The 17,571-nt window shown below is 49.6% G+C and overlaps 1 long non-coding RNA gene and 1 other non-coding gene across 3 annotated transcripts; both read left to right on the forward strand.

Moving 5' to 3' along the window:
- The first annotated feature begins 11,798 nt into the window (after positions 1–11,798).
- TRNASTOP-UCA (transfer RNA opal suppressor (anticodon UCA)) lies at positions 11,799–11,885 on the forward strand. Its single transcript has one exon. It is a non-coding gene; the product is annotated as a tRNA-Sec (tRNA).
- An 800-nt stretch (positions 11,886–12,685) lies between these two features.
- Positions 12,686–15,815, forward strand: LOC149338308 (uncharacterized). Of its 2 annotated transcripts, none has more exons than XR_016283434.1 (3): positions 12,686–13,604; positions 14,085–14,201; positions 14,372–15,815. It is a non-coding gene; the product is annotated as an uncharacterized LOC149338308 (long non-coding RNA). The 2 variants fall into 2 exon arrangements; XR_016283433.1 differs by having other exon boundaries at positions 14,837–15,815.
- The last annotated feature ends 1,756 nt before the right edge of the window (positions 15,816–17,571 follow it).

Here is a 17,571-nt window from a genome sequence, read left to right on the forward strand (position 1 = left end):
ACGATGCTAAAGTAGACTTACCCCGCGACTATAGGACGGCCCTACTAATCAAACCACTCCCCAAAAACATGCACCCTTACACCATGAGGATAGAAGACAAGCACGAGCCAAAGCCTTACATAAGAAATACAGACAGTGCGCTGCAACACTTTATGTAGATGCGGCAGAATACAAAAATACCAATGCCTTTGCAATTGTGGTTGTGAACGAGAATGGTGACCACATCGTCTCGGCGACAATCAAAACGAAATCCTCTGAAACGGCAGAAGAGGCGGCTATAGCCCTCGCCCTAGCACATACCCAAGGGAGCATCATCCTCAGCGATTCCAAAATGGGTATCAATAATTTCACTAAAGGGCGAATTACAAACACCTCCATTAGAATCCTTAACGCAACCAAATTCTCACCAAATTATTCCGAATTGATATGGGTCCCAGCCTGTTCGGGGAATCCGGGGTACGAGGCAGCCCACAATAAAGCCCGAGGTTTCGTCGACCGGGCAGTGGATGAGTCTGGCTCCCTGAATTTCACGAAGGACTCAATGATCACATATCATGATCTCACCAATCATTTTAAATTAGAGAGGAGAATCCCCCCCCCAGACAAAAGTCTTACTAAAGAACAAGAGGTTACGTGGCGTCGTCTACAGACGAGATCGATACGCACCCCATCACTCCTCGCGCACATTTATCCAGATCTTTACAACCCAAACTGCAAACACTGTGGCCAACGTGCTACCTACGATCACATCCTGTGGGACTGCAAAATAGAGCCACCTCCGGGTGATCTAGTTACAGCTCCTTCTCTCGAGCGGTGGGAGACCGTGCTGGCTAGCTCTGACCCCAGAACGCAAGTTTTGGCGGTGGAGTGGGCTGACAGAGTCGTCGAGGGCTATGTACTCTCGACCACTTAACGCGACCTCTTGCCAAGCTCTTCCCGGCGAATAAAATGTTTTACAATCAATAAATTATGCTCTTTCCGGCGAATAAAATTGGTTGGTTTGGTTTATAGGGTTTAACGTCCCAAAGCGACTAAGGCTATGAGAGACGCCGTAGTGGAGGGCTCCGGAAATTTCGACCACCTGGGGATCTGTAACGTGCACTGATATCGCACAGTACACGGGCCTCTGGAATTTCTCCTCCAAAGAAATTCAACCGCCGCAGCCGGGATCGAACCCGCGTCTCTCGGGTCAGCAGCCGAGCACCATAACCACTGAGCCACCGCGGCGGCTTCCGGCGAATAAAATGTTTTACAATCAATAAATTATGCACGAAGTGCCTAGCCCATGTCAGTGCTTTTGGGATACTGGGCTCGTCCGTTGCGCCCCTACACTGTAAACAAAAAAATTCGCTGTGGCTTAGCTTGGTTAAGCCCGCGATAATTGCGAAAGAAATATCCGTACCTACGCCATGGTTCAGCTGGTAGTGTAGCTGGTGGTGGGGCTTGTGGTTAGACTTGTGTTGATGCATCGGTTATAGTAAGTCCAATCCAATCCAATGTAATCTAATCTACTTCAATCTAATCCAATCCAGTCCAATCTAATCCAATCTAATGCAATCAAGGTCAAATGAAGGTCAATGGTGGTCACCGCCGCGGCACGGCAAAGGCGTAAAAGTGCAAGTAGTATTGCTTTCGCAATAAAATAAACTCAAAAGTTAGCATAAATGGTGGCGGCCGCCCTTTTTACTCCATTTGTGAAAACATTTACTCCATGAGTGTGGAGCAAAAAGGTGGACTGTCCTCCATTTTACTCCCATGAGGGAATAATGGAGTAAAAATGAGGATTTACCTGCATTTACTCCAGTCTAGAAAGGGAGTTAATTGTGTCAAATACTCTACCAGTGCCGAAATGGAGTAAAAAAATACCTTTCTGTGCAATCCGCCCCACCACCTAGCGTCTCATCTGCTTCTGGTCAGTCTGATAATGGCGGTGAGTGAAGACCACTTGGTTACTATCGTCGCTGGATCTCTGCTCACTTCTGCTCCTTCACGGGCGCCTGCCGCGGTACAAGATATCGGCTTGTCGCCGTTTTTGCTACAGTACGCTACATAATCGAATTGGTCCTGTGAAGCCTCCAGTGCTCTAACCATACCTGACGTTCCTTTGTTAGTGTCGCCACCCCGCTACAGCCCTCGCTTAGGCCTAATTCTCACAGGCTTTTTTCAGTGTGGTTCTCTCAATGTATTGCAGCAGAGTATGTGTTGCATGAAGATGGAACTGTGATAGAACATAGTGTCAACGCTGAGCTCTTGATTGAGCTCATGAGGCTACATTTTTCCCCAGTCATATTGAAAAGCCAAGCCTTTATGAAGTGAATATGAAAGCAAACATTGCCGTTCCAAACTACCATCAGGGCTGTTTTCAAGTTTTCTGCTCTGGTTTTTAGTCAAATATAGCGTGGTGCATGACCATGAAAACTACCCAGTGATTCCTTCTCAGTTTTGAACTATTGATTATAATGTTACATTCCTTTATCTACAAACACGACCAACCAAACGAGCTCGTACAGCAAAAAAAAAAAAAAAGACTACAAGCAGACGACTCCTGCCGCCTACGCCGGCGCTGGGTTTGCCGACGGCGAATAGAATGCGGGACGCCGAGTTACATTAGGACAGCGCAGTTTGACCAAGTTGGGTTGCCGGCGGCCCGCAGAGCTGCTGCCCATTTCCGCCGTTGCCACTGCTGTAAGAATGAGCCTGAATAAGGATAAATAAACATGACGTCATTTTTGGGCTTCATTTCTGTGGGCAGTAAAAAATTTACTCCGTTATACTCCAAAATAACTCCCTTATAGAAGTAAGTAAATAAAAACACCATACATATGGAGTAAAAAACCTCATTTGGGGTGTGGGTTAGAGGACAAGCGATTTAATCCCTTTTGTTTTTTTTTTGCTAACACTGTACCTTTCCATATGGAGCTGATACGGGTGGCTGTGCACTTCGGCGGTCCCGGAAACGAGGCCGCCAACCTTTTAGTCTCAAGTTCTTTAAGCCGGGCTCAAGTTGCCTCGGATCGGGGACTCACAAAGGATCGGGGACTCAAGAAGGAGGGCATGCGCTCATTCGCCGAACTCACGCAGGCCTACAGAGCCTCGCGCCAGCTCAACCTTCTACTCCGCCGCTCCCTAGATTACATACACCCCACAGTCTGACGCAGACTACAGACACACGCTCTCCCTTCACTCATTACCCTAGCCCACTATCATCCCTCCTTCCCCACTCCTGCCTGCACCCTATGCCCAGAACCATACTCTTCTTGCCTCCACGTCTCTCCCTCTACCCGGCGGATCCTCACCCGCGGTGCCTAGAGTACCACAAGTCCCGGGAGGACTGGGAGACCCTGCTGCACACGGAGGACCCGGCTGTACCGACATTCTCCCCAGGTCGGGCCGCCAGCGTTATGGACCTCGTGAACATGAACCCAGGGAGCTGCGTGCCCCAAATTCCTTCGTTCCAATAGTTTTTCTGTCTGTCTGAAGAAACGAAGAATGGAAACAGCGCAGTAACTGTCTCACTTCTCGGCGGGCACTTCAGCCGCGCCGGAAGGGAATATTGTTGCGAAAGCAACACTACGCGAGTCGCCGAGCCATTTCGTGGAGCTGATCAAAAGCCTTACTGCGCATGCGCGAGGAGCGGTGACGTCACACGGCGCACAGCTGTCACTCCGCCGCCGTCGCTGCGCGGGTGGCTCAGAGGTGCCGCCGCCGCTGCCGTGCGCTCTCCATCGCCTCTCTCTCTCTCCTCGTTGCTGTGACGTTCCGTGCGTGAGCTACCAGGGCCCATACCTTCGGCGGAATTTTCTCTGTGCTCAACCGTGAACAATCAACAAGGCCGACAACCTCGCGACGACCATGGGAAGTGGGATGCTTGGAATGCCCCTCCGAGCCTCAGCGGATTAGTGTAGCAGGAATGTCTAGGGCCATTGTCAGCAGTAGCCCCAGCGAAATTCCTTGAGCGGAGGCGACCACAGCAAAGGCGCCGGCGGGAGAGAAAGCCAGCCCAATTAGGCATGCCTGGCCGTACAAGGACAAGAGAAGAAAGCTGCCGGCGGGAGACAAACGACATTCCAACCAGGGATGTCGGGGATGCCGCAGGGCGCCGCCGTGGAAAGGAGGAAGAAAAAACATTCCAGTCGGGAAGACAGGAGATCGGGCGTGGCCGGCGGAGCAGATATAGCTGGCGAGTGCGGACGAAAGGCCCGCAGAGGACGAGATCGTTCACGAAAAAGGGTCCTTCAGCGCCGAAGCCGGACGGCGCGCAGCTTCTGCCAGCCACCGACGGATCGCAACTCCGGAGACCATCCATCGCCCCCATGACGGCGTCGCCACGTAAGCTCGGACACCCCAGCCTCTGATGTACCATGTATAATTATTGATTACATCATTTTTGTTTAAACTGAGCCATACGGTGTCTTCTTGCCTCTCCGTCCCGTGTGGACCTGCGCATTATGTGGGGTCGTCACACTGGTGTCAGAAGTGGGGTCTCAAAAGCAAATGTCCTCTGAATGCTGCGACATTCATGACTTCAAAATTGTAATGAAAGGGGAATCACGGGACTGATTGTGGGACTTTGACCCCCATTTGAGAGGCTTGAGGCAACGGAGGGCTGGAGCGGAAAAAAAAATGTCTGTAACTGACGGAGCTCCCACTCCACAGCCGTCGCTCGGAGCAAGCATGCTGGCATTAGGAAGCGTCATTCCGACGTTTACGGGAGATAAGACAGGGGTTCCAGTCTGCGATTTCTTTTCCATGCTAGAAGAGATTGGGAAAATGGGGGGATGGTCCGATGCTCAAATGCTGGGAATGGCGAGGTGTAAGATGGCAGGAGCTGCTCATGATTTTGCTTGGCGAGACGAAAAAGTAAAATCCACAAAATCATTTGCGGAATTTAAGAAGCTCGCGTTCGAGCATTTCAACACTGAACCACGTCATGTGCGGGTACAGAGGTTCCGTGACGCCGGACAGATGGTAGGGGAGGACGTGCGAACGTTTGCGTCGCGGCTTCAGCGCCTATCGCGCGATACGCTGAGTAGGGAGGAGGAAGGAGACCAGCTAAAGAAGAAATACGCGGAGGAACTACTTAAAGAGGAAATGACCGCTTTGTTTGTGGCTGGTCTTCAAGACCCCGTGCGCCGGTTCGTGCTCTCGCGCAAGCCGAGCAATTTCGACCAAGCCGTGGCGGCCGCATTGGATGAGGAACGAAATGAGGCGCTAACGGCGGCCGCAGCGAGAGTTCGCGTCATAGAGAGAGCGGTGCCCAACCCTGAGGTTGCTCTCTTGACAGAGCGGTTAGATCGCTTAGAGCAGCTGCTATCTCAGCAGGTGGAACGCCAGGTTGAAGCGGGCGCTCAACGGCGCCCATTCGCTGGAAACCGGGGACCGCCACAAAGCTGCAGGCGCGGTATGCGAGATTTTGAAGAAATCGTGTGCTTTGCGTGCCAGGGTCGCGGACACATCGCAAGGTTCTGCCCAAACGTGCGCCGTGGGGAGCCACAAAGAGAAGCAGGCGAGACACGCCCTAAGCAAGCCTACAGCGAGGCTCCAGATACAGGGACAAAAAACTAGGTTGTCCTCCCCATCCTGATGAGTGTGGGGAGGGAGCAGTAGGTAATAAGGTGGTGGTGGTTTGTGTGGCCGACGAGGCATGCCCTGTTGTGCGTTGCAAGTTAAACGGTTGTTGCATGGAATTGTTGATAGACACGGGGTCAAAGGTGACCTTGCTTAAGGAAAGCAGCTTTAACACGCTTCGAAGGAAAGGGGATCGCGAGGTGTTGGAAGCGTCTGGTGGTATGGCAACCAAATTTGTAGGCATAACGGGAGATCCTCTTGGCATAAGTGGGCTCTACCGGTTACACTTCACTCTCGGCGGAATTGCATTGGAGCACCCCTGCTACGTATGCCCGGACTCGGTATCTCTGCCAAACGGAGTGTCAGGTATATTAGGGCAGGATTTTTTGAGAAAAGGGAAGGTAGTAGTCTCATTCTCTGAGGAAGAAGTTAATGCGGGGGGCTCAAAAGTTCCGTTTTTGAACAGGAGCAGGGCTGAGATTCGCAGTACCGATATTGACACCCGTCAAACAGTGGGATCATTAGAGAAGGTATATTCGCGGGTTGCCGTGAAGCTGGTCGATGAGGCTGTCGTCCTTCCGTGGTCGGAGCACATTTTGTACGCTTATGTGCCTGCAGATGTAGAGAGCGGCGCCGTGGGAGTGCTTGAACCGGTCGACTCTCTTAGTAATGGACTGAAGGCAGCCGCGTGCCTCGTGACTGTTAATGACGCCCACAGAGTGCCCCTACGGGTGGTTAACTGTAGCCAGCAGCCACTGAGCCTTCCCAGGAACAAAACATTGGCTTTCTTCACCTCTGCGATAGAGACACATGAGCCCACCGATACGGTACTCGCAACTGTAGAGCATGCTAGTCCTTCGACTCCTCCAAATGCGTTGTTCGATCTTTCCCACGTAAAATCCAGGGAGAAGGAGGCTCTGGCTGGTTTGCTGAACGACTACTCAGAGGTATTTGCCGCGTCCAACCTGGATTTGGGCTGCTGTGGCGTTATAAAGCACAGGATAGAAACCGGCACTTCATCGCCCGTTTACCAACGTGCGTACAGGATTCCTTACTCCTAACGTGAGGAGATGGAGCGGCAGGTGCAGGACCTTATTGATCGCGGCATTGTCGAACACTCAAAGTCACCATGGGGAGCACCGGCACTATTGGTGGAAAAGCCAGATGGCTCGTATCGATTGGTGGTGGACTACCGCAAACTAAATGCCGTAACTCGCATCGATCCATACCCCATTCCCAATATACAGGAGACGCTTTCTCAGCTGGGCTCTGCCAGGTACTTCACGGTAGTGGACATGGCGGCGGGATTCTGGCAGATAGCAATGGATCCGGCAGATGCTGAGAAAACGGCATTCAACACGCCCTCAGGGCACTATGAATGGAAAAGAATGCCGATGGGTCTGGTCAACAGCCCTGCTGTCTGGCAGAGAACCGCTGATGTTATCCTGGCGGGTCTTCTGGGGAAGCTGTGCTTCGTGTATATGGATGACATAATCATATACAGTGGCAGTTTTGAGAACCACTTGCGCGATATTGAGCAGGTTTTGGTGCGACTAAGAGGAGCTGGTCTCAAGCTGAAGCCTTCTATAGTGCCAATTCCTCAAAAACGAGGTGAAATACCTCGGGCACATTGTTTCAGCTGACGGCGTGCGACCGGACCCTGAGAAACTAAGGTGTGTCTCGGATTTTCCATCCCCGACTAGTGTCCGCCAGGTCCGGCAGTTTCTCGGCCTGATCGGTTACTACCGAAGGCACATAGAGGAGTTCGCCAAGCTCGCTAAGCCGCTCACTGCCTTAACAGCCAAAAATGTCGCCTTTCGCTGGTGCAAAAACGAGGAGGATGCTTTTGGGGCCCTGAAGAGGAAGCTAATGAGTGCACCGCTGTTGCGCCACCCGGATTTTAATTTGCCCTTCGTTTTGGCCACAGATGCGTCAAAGTTCGCAGTTGGTGCTGTGTTATCTCAGGTTATCGAGGGCAAAGAACATCCCGTGGCTTTTGCTAGCCGACAGCTGAGCCCCACAGAGCAGAAGTACGGAGCTACAGAAAGGGAGTGCCTCGCCGTTGTCTGGGCAGTAAAGCACTTCAGATGCTACCTTTACGGCCGCCAATTCAAGCTAGTCACAGACTGCCATCCCCTGAAATGGGTGATGAGTGTCAGGGACCCTAGTTCGCGACTCGCTAGATGGAATCTACAGCTGCAGGAATACTGCTTTGAGGTGGAGCACAAGTCAGGAAAGACACATCTGAATGCTGATGCGCTCAGCCGTACAGCTGCCGTGTCAGCTATAGATGAGTTTGTCCCCGTAGTCGACCCCGCCGAATTACGCACAGAGCAGTGCAAAGATCCTGACCTGAAGCGAATAATCGAAAGCTTAGAGGGCGCACCATCTCACCCCGAACAGCTAGGTTATTTCATTGGCAAAGACGGCACCCTGTGTCGGCGCACGAGGCCAACCAGGAAAGGGAGACCAGAGAAAACCGCTTGGGAGAGAGTCGTCATACCTCGGTCGTGGACAGAAAGGGTTCTTCGCGCGTTCCACGATGCGCCGTGCGCCGGTCATTTTGGCGTAGCGAAGACACGCAGGCGCGTCGAGCGTTTGTACTTTTGGAGTGGCATGCGACAGGATGTTAGAGACTACTGTGCGAAGTGTCATTCCTGTCTGGAAAGAAAAACACCCAAGGGACGCAGGCCAGCACCAATTCAGCCGTTCCCTGAGGTTTCGGCTCCCTTCGAGCGGACAGGTATGGATATAATGGGCCCATTGCCCACGACCACTTCTGGAAACAGGTACATTTTAGTATTTGTCGATCACCTTTCAAAATACGCGGAAGCGGTAGCACTCCCAGATCAGAAAGCAGACACGGTTGCAAGAGCATTTGTCGAACAGATCGTGCTCCGACATGGATCTCCGAGGCAACTCTTGACAGATCGGGGAACGAACTTCGTGTCGCAGCTAATGAGGAGAGTTTGCGAGCTGCTTAAGATCACTAAGAAGCAGACAACACCGTACCATCCGGCTTGCAACGGCGCGGTGGAGCGACTGAACCAAACCGTGGCCGGGTTCCTGTCGCATTTTGTTTCGCGCGACCAGCGGGACTGGGACTTGTGGCTCCCGTATGCAATGTTTGCCTACAATTCCGCAGCACACGAGAGCACGGGCGAATCGCCATTCTTTCTTCTCTACGGCCGAGACCCGGACCAGCCTAGTGAAGTGCCAGAGGGCCCCCGTCGTGTCCCATACGCTTCACTGGACGACTATAAGGTTGAGCTAGAATCGCGCTTGCAAGTGGCGAGGGACATCGCAAAGGAGGCCTTAAAGAAAGCGGCGAAGCGCAGGAAGGAGGTGTACGATCGCGGTGCTAGAGACGCGCCGTTTGATGTGGGGGACAGCGTGTACATCGAAAACTGCCAAAGACAGATTGGGTTGGCTCGTAAGTTCCAGACGAAGTGGAGAGGACCGTGCGAGGTTGTCGAGAAGCTTTCTCCGGTAAACTTCAGGGTCCGAGACGTGAACCGCCGCTTGATAAGGATACACGCAAATCGCCTCAAGTCGGCACCGGTTCAGTATTCACGAAATGAGGAGGGGGAAAGCGCAGATTTTGATGGGGACCGAAGTGAAGCGGAGCGCGCAGATTGTTCGCAAGAAACGCCCTCTCCTGCATTTGTTCGGCAAGCGCCAGAGGTTACGGCAGGAATGCCACCGGATTTACTTCATGCATTGCTGGAGGAAGGAGCGCGCGAGGTTGCCGCGCAGATAACGCCAAGAGAGGCTCCTGCCACGAGCCCTCGCGAGTCTCAAAGCAGACAAGGGGTCACAGAATTACTTGGTACGACTCATGAACGCCGATATCCACTTCGAAATCGGAAAGCTAAGTCGGACTAATGGCGTAAACAGAGCGGAGTTGGGGACTGGTTAAGACTGTGTAATGCTGCAGCTCATAACATTGCTATGTGCTTATGTGTTAAAATATCGGAGTTGCTAGTTAAGCCTTTCTGTCATTAAGTAACACTTTTACACAGGATGCAGAACATGCCCGACTTCCTTTCGTTATCTATATATTTTTTTTTGTCTGTGCCGTGATTGTGCTGGAAGTGGGAGCTCCTTTGTAACTGTGGTAAATTTATTTCGTCCAGTTTGGACTAGCAAGGAGAGGCTTGGGTGCTGAGTTTCATGTTTGTCTGTGAAAGAAGATCAGTGCTGCCCCTGGAGACGCCAGTTATGACAGCTGCGGCATATGGTGCAGTGCAGTGGTGTTGTGTGCAGCGAAAAGTGTTTTGTCGGACGGAATGTGCGAGGCGATTCAGAAAAAGAAGGGGAGCTGCCTGGACTCAAATGTTCGGAGAACATTCTTCTGGAGGGTGAGCGAGTGTGACGTTCCGTGCGTGAGCTACCAGGACCCATACCTTCGGCGGAATTTTCTCTGTGCTCAACCGTGAACAATCAACAAGGCCGACAACCTCGCGACGACCATGGGAAGTGGGATGCTTGGAATGCCCCTCCGAGCCTCAGCGGATTAGTGTAGCAGGAATGTCTAGGGCCATTGTCAGCAGTAGCCCCAGCGAAATTCCTTGAGCGGAGGCGACCACAGCAAAGGCGCCGGCGGGAGAGAAAGCCAGCCCAATTAGGCATGCCTGGCCGTACAAGGACAAGAGAAGAAAGCTGCCGGCGGGAGACAAACGAAATTCCAACCAGGGATGTCGGGGATGCCGCAGGGCGCCGCCGTGGAAAGGAGGAAGAAAAAAACATTCCAGTCGGGAAGACAGGAGATCGGGCGTGGCCGGCGGAGCAGATATAGCTGGCGAGTGCGGACGAAAGGCACGCAGAGGACGAGATCGTTCACGAAAAAGGGTCCTTCAGCGCCGAAGCCGGACGGCGCGCAGCTTCTGCCAGCCACCGACGGATCGCAACTCCGGAGACCATCCATCGCCCCCATGACGGCGTCGCCACGTAAGCTCGGACACACACCCCAGCCTCTGATGTACCATGTATAATTATTGATTACATCATTTTTGTTTAAACTGAGCCATACGGTGTCTTCTTGCCTCTCCGTCCCGTGTGGACCTGCGCATTATGTGGGGTCGTCACATTGCTTTCGCAATCCTCCAGGTTTACCCAGTGCTAAACCACTGCCAATTTTTGGGAGTGAATGAAGAAAGAGAGAAAGTGGGGCCGTAGGAGAGTTTCGGAATAATTTCGACCTCCAGGGTATATTACACGGGCGCCTTTTGTGTTTCGCCTCCATCTAAATGCGGTCGCTGCGGTCGGATTCGAACCCGGGTGCTCCAGCTCAGTAGCCGAGCGCGAAAAAGTCTCAGGTGATTGAGAAGTTCCAGGGCCCCCCATTAATACGGTATCTCTCCTCTCTTCCATTTCCTCCTTCATCCCTTTCTTAAAAGCATGGTTGAGGTGTCCACTGAGTAGTGAAATATTTAGTGCGTCTTTCCTTTCCTCAAAATCGATTTTCATTTTCATGCGGCAGTATGCGGTTCTGCCGTGTAGGAGGCATTTGGGTGGTGCGGTGCAGCAATTACAGGGATCCTCTCTCTTCCCCCGTAGGCCCGTCTTTGCAGGCGCAGTCTTCGTTACGCGGAACACTTCAAACGAGCCCGCGCGAATGGGCCCACGTACCACGAACGACCGCCAGGCTTACGCAGTAAAGTGTTCTTATCTCTCCCTTGGTACGGTCTGGGGGGTCATTTGCCCGTATATATCTTATCTAAACTTGTCAGCTCATCTTGTACCGCTCGAGCTCTCGAGAACACAAATGTTTTTAAAAACCATGACGTTATTTTTTTTTTCTTTTTACCGCTCTTTTTTTTTTTTTGTCAGTGTGGGACTTTTAACAAAGACCGCTCCCAGCGCGTCGCTGGATTGTGCGGGCGCAAGCGGGGAGCATGGAGAAGATGGTAGCGAAAGCGTTCTGCACTTGTTTCTACACTACAGCCGCCGCCCAAATCCAACTTCAGACACGAGGGGGCGCCCTGAACACTGAAAAAAATACTCTCTGCGGTTCAAAACTTTTATTTTTTAACTAGTAAGTGCACTACATTTCCTGCTTTTGAATATATAGAAAAATGCTCCATGCGGCAATGAGTTTTCGAGCTTATAAAGCGTTAAGGTTGATTTGTCAGCGAAGTAAATAAGTTATATCAGCTTGGGCAAGTCACCGGCACCAAGTATGCTCTCGGGGGTCTGAGTATATATACTCCATAGGCAGCGTTGGTGTTGCCCAGACGAGCCTCGGTGGTCCGGGGTGCGGGCTTCAAACCCGTAGCTGATTGACGTCAGAGTGGTTCGATTCCACCTTCTGGGCGGCTTTTTTTTTTGCGTTTTCATCGTTTTACTGATTGACACCTTCTGTTTACAAATATCTTTTGCCTTGGGGGCATATGCGTTCTATAATTGGTGCTGAATTGCTCACGGGGTCCATGCGAACATTCGCCCTAACCAGCCCGTTTGTTCTTTGTTTCCTCTTGTTAGGGGAGCTCAGTGTCAAGCTCAGACTCAAGCGATGTCGGCCAGAAACGGGCTGGACCAGAAAAGGCACAGCTGGCACTTTTGTACCGTGCACGGATAAACGCAAAAATACTTATAAGGTGAACCAGAGTTTTTAAAAATATGCCTTTTATGGTTTCGAGATGGTTTCTGCGGCGTTGTAATGAGTTGGCAGAATGAAAAAAAGAAACAAAAAACATGCGAATTCTGTTAGTAGGCTTCTAAATTTTCAATAGTAAAATTTTTAACTGCTGCAGCTATAGGTACTTGGTTGCAATTGGAAATTTTAGAGCGCAGCTCTTTGGCGTCCGTTCCTGGGTTTCGCGTCGTCGTCGGCGTTGTCGTCGGCCTCGTAACCAGCTCCGCCCCCCTTTCATCCGCAGCTGGGGTTGACTCACTGGCCGCATTTGTTTTTCCAGTCCCGGGGCCCTATTCTCGATATTCACATTCGCCTGTCGGCGCCATATTGCCTCTCTGATTGGCTGTCAGAAGTGTCAATCGCCGTCAATGGGCGTGTCAATCAGGGTCGGTTACGCAAGCACTTTTCGCGGTGACGTCGATTTGACGTGGCATTGAAAATGCATTTTCGTAGCGCTATTCTTGGTGCCCGGTTGGTACATATATGTGATTGTGAAGGGAAAAGAAGCTACAAGCGGTCCGTGCGAGAGCACTTGCGCTCGACTTGCCAATTCGGAGAAAATAGCTGCACACCGGAAATGGCAACTTCCTAAAATCTGATTGGTTGGAACAATATCACGTAAATCACGTGATAGGCACACATTTTGGAGTGATGTCAGAATGACGTTTCATCACGTTTACGTTGTGCCGCCATTGCAAAAAATGGCTGAAATTCGCCGCCATCATTTCGCCCGGCGAAAGGTACCCGAATCATGCAAATGAGTTAGTGAAATGCTGATTTATACGGCGTTAGGTAGCCGCATTTTAACGGGTATTTATTTCAAGACAAAACTAAGCTTACAAAAGTCTTGTTTTGATTGCACAATGTAATGATATCGCGTTGTAAGAGCTCATCTGAAATAAGCAACCCTCGAGAGCGTTAATAGTGAAGGCTTAAGCGTACAGCCGCATGGGGGCGCTAACTGCTCTCCCGTTGCAAACCCTTCGCTCGCGGTGAGAAATCATCCGTCCGTGCGGTTAGTGAAGCGCGAAAATTGCTCGAATGGCGGTGCCGGCGCTGCGATTTGCTGCTCCTTGCATTCATTCGTCGTTTGTTAAACCCTAGAAGTGGGAAAGGTGAGCGACTTTCGAGGTCACCGCGATGCTTTCGAGTTGTCTCTGACTAGACAGCTCGTCTGTGCAATCATCTGACGAGGCATATATGTGGTGGCTATGCAAGGATGCATTGCGGCGAGAAGCAGTGCCGAACTGTCGAGCTCTGAGGGACGATCGCCAGCTGTGAAACGTCGCTGAACGGATGGGCTTTGCCTCGCGTGATGAGCGGATGACACGAGAGGTGTTCGCGCGGCCGAGCAACAAACTCCAGGAATGTGTCGGGCTTCTTGACGAGACATCCGTGTGTGTGTAGCATCATTCTCATTCCTTTCGCATGCATGCTGGAGATGACTTTAAAACAAGAATCCGAAATTTGTATTCGGCACTTCGCGTTGCTTTTTTCATACTGTGTTTCAGTTTTTGCACACAGCGCCAAGTTGAGAAAACAAAGCCTAGCATGCTAGTACGTTGATCGATTTCTTTGTGTTTGGTGTTGATGAATGTGAAAGGCAGCATCGGTGAAATCAGCTGAAAGGCGTCGTTTCCTTAAGTGTGAAAAAAAAAAAATGCGTGACATTGTAAAAGAATACTATAACCTGTCTTAAGCATTATTAATGAAGCACACTAAAGTGATTTCGCTATTCAAGCTGAAATTTTCATAACAGTGTTACATCATCAGTTACGCAGCAGTCACGTGGAAATTACCGTAGGAGGGTGAAAAAAATTATTTCTCTAAGGGCACACGGAAAACAAATATATATGAGTCTTGTACATTTTATTTACAGGTGTGGTGTTCCTGCCGGTGAAGGTTCCAGCTCACAAGAATCTGTGCGGGATCCATCCATGACCCATTTATGTGCAGTCTCTCTCCATGTGCTGCCCGCATGGAAATCGTTAAACTGGTGAGCATGTGCTTAGTGTGTTGTGGCAGGCATGAAGGGATAGCATGTTTGCCTGCAGTAAGATTGTATGCGGCTAATGATATCTGTCTGCATTTATATATAGTTTATTGAGCAAGGAAGAACAGTGTAAATAGAACCACATGTAAATTAATCATGTCTGTACTTTTCAGGTGACAGTGGAGATAGGTGTGGGTGACACGCAGTGTTGTTCTCTGGCTTTGGATTTCTCTTAGTGACCGCAATGTCAAGGTAGCCTCATTTCAATTGGTGCAAAATGAAAAAGCATGCATATACTAAAAAACTCATGGTAGTCATAAACAGTTGAACTTGTGCCCTTCCTTGCAGTGCATTCTGTGGTGGTTTTCTTGAGTATAAAAAGTGTGTATTAATTATTTGTATCCATCAGTTTGGGAAATGTGTCATCAAGTACCTCTAGCTATATGGCAACACTTCGTTTTGATACTAATGATTGATTTTGCAGTCAGCGTATTTTACATTTGTGCGTAAAACTAGACAATAGTTGAACTTGAGGCTTCAACAATTTCTCATATTTGGAAACGCAATGTCTAGCTCGTTGGAAGATTTCAGTGCACAGCGTTGATTAATGTGCAGGTGATGGTTTGCATCTTATGCAGATGTGGTGGACTACTCTCACCGTGGGGTCTCGTGTGCTCGGGAGCCATGATGCCAGATTCATCTTCGCTCACCCCTCGGCTGGACTGGCTGCCTAGCTGGGTGGTGATACCGGGTTCCTGAACGATTACATGAGGTGTCTGCAAAGGTGTCATGGTCATGGTACGCCATGGTCAAGAGTTCTCTGCAAAGGTCAGCGGAGCTTGCACTGTGCAACACAACATATTCATCCACACTCAGCTGCAGGACCATGACACCACTGACAGGTGGTGATAACAGAAGGAGCACCAACATCTACAGCAGGGAGGAGGACAGAGCACCATTTGGATTCTACCTGACAGACAGGAAGTGCATGATCAGCAGCTGCTTTCGAGAATTGCACTCACTGCCGTGATTGTCATGTGTAGCTATGCCACAAGTAATCAGCATACATTTGCTCTGCTTCAAGTTTGATAGCATACTGCCAGGAAGCTGATGAAGTCTTCATCATTTTGGTGCTGTTCTTTGAATAGGACCATATTGGTGATATCCATGACAGTAGAAATCATTTTTGTCTGGTTCTGCAGTTTTGTGTGAGTCAGGAAGTGCCCCAAGTGTTTTCAGCCTACCGTCTGCCAACTTGCTGAGTGCATGCTTCAACACATGCTTTGGTGATTGTGAAGAAGTGCCATCCCTTCTTGTGGTGCCTCCCTACGTGTTCTGCTTGTACACAACGCACATTTTATTTGGTGCTTAAGTTCAGTGAAGGACAGGAAAGCACCAAAATGTTTTCCTTCCAGCACCTGGGTGTTGACTGGACATGCTTTCACCAATGCATTGTTTGCTTTGGTGTTTGTTGAGAGCCAGCAGTCCACAACATGCTCAACATACAGCATGGTCGCTGTGTCTCTAGTCATTTACAACATCTGTTCTTCAGGGTGCAATACGTCTTGTGTGGCACTGTTTGTGTGATGAGATCACAACATGCTTTGCCTCATGGCATTTGGTTGCCTCTGTCTGCTTACTTTTGACTGCTTCTTTCACATGCTGCACGTAGTTATACAGCAGTGAACTATTTTTCCTGAAGGAAAAGTCATGTAATTGTTTCACGGTCATTTTCTCAGATGAAAATGCAAAGCCTGGCCAGCGCTCTGACACGTGTACCAATTCCCATCTTCTAGCTCAAATTTGTACCTGTGACGAAAACCTAGAAATTGTACATTAATTCAGTTGAAGGTAAATGGAGGCATAAATTATGCAGCTGGACGTAATTTGTGTTTCAATAATAAAGCTCCAAATGGCATTTTGTAGCTGGAACGGTATGATCCGGTTCAATAATTCTACTGGAAATGGATCATAATAGTCGTAGTAGTGGTAGTAAACTTTGTTGATCTTTATGGGTTACTCAGGCGGTCTTCCCAGGTTTGGGATTTTTTTCTCTTTCCAGGATTTGCGGTCTGTGTTGTTTTTCTGCATACATTGGAAGATCACTGCCCACCTGTCCTCCCAGTGAAACTCTGTTAGATCCCATTTTCATTGACATGTTCCCTTGCGTTTTGCTTCATGCAAATTGGGGATGCTGTTTGGTCATTTTATGAAAAATCCTAGACAACCTGCTCACCCCCTGAACCCTTAGTGTGACTGGACCATATCAGTGTACGTGCTGCCATTTCTCTGTTTAGCAAAGGCGACTGCTGGCTACTTAAGTTTGCAAACTAGGCAACACTAATGTGCATGTACACCACTGTCAAACGGTTATGAAAGACGAGTCTGTCCCAAAAAAATTCTCATCTTTGTAGACGAGACATATTCGTCAATGTGTATTGTTGCACTAGGTAATGATTCGCAGTTAGGCTGCATAATGAATTCTAGGATGCATGAAGTTCAGTGATGGAAATAAATTATTTTGCCAATAATGGCTTCCACAAACTTCTCACTCTGCATGTAAAAGACACCTCACTTTTTTTGAGCAAATTGCAACACCTAAGAGGCAATGCAACTTGTCTCGCTCCCCAAAAATGTAGGGGCACACTTAAGCTCAGCATTCATGGGTATGACACGACAGTGTTTATGGCTCCCTGCAGCGGTTTCTCTTCACACGCACAGTCACTGTTCTTCATTCGTGTTCACACATTGATCAGTTGCCTCAACACAGGTTCCCAATTCTTGTCTTTGAACTCTTCCACACTGCAGTTCACCTATGTAATGTTATTGTAATTAGTTTCTCACTAATTGGCACATCTCTAGTTCACTGCAGTAATTACATTGCTAGGCTTCAAATTAAGCCAACAGCACCCACACATCACTCCCCCCCCTTTGTACCTCAGCAAAGTCAATGTGCCTACACGGTCTAGTTGGTAGCATGCCTGGCTGGCGATCCAGGGGTCATGGGTTTCAAGGCAGAAAGAAATTTATTAATTTTCTGTACGTAAAATCTATTATTTTATAAAGTGAAGTAGTTTCAGACGTGTGCTGACGTTTGACGTTTGATTCAGATTACAAATCCTCTTTTCAGTGACTTTCACTGTGGACATCCACGCGTGAAGCTTGTCTTTTGATGCAATGCCGGCTGGATAACACTGGGTTTTCTGCTGAATGGCAGCCTCTCTCCTTGACAGTGGTGTGTGCAGGCTTTCCGTACCTTTCTTTTCTGGCTGCACATGGCACCCAATAACTTCTTAGCACTAATTGCGATGCCATCACATACCATACAGCACTAATAATATTACCTGGTGGTAGTCGGAAAAAAAAAATTATT

This window comes from Amblyomma mixtum, chromosome 6 (genome assembly GCF_055824585.1).
Source record: "Amblyomma mixtum isolate Tamu chromosome 6, ASM5582458v1, whole genome shotgun sequence".
NCBI lineage: Eukaryota > Metazoa > Arthropoda > Arachnida > Ixodida > Ixodidae > Amblyomma > Amblyomma mixtum.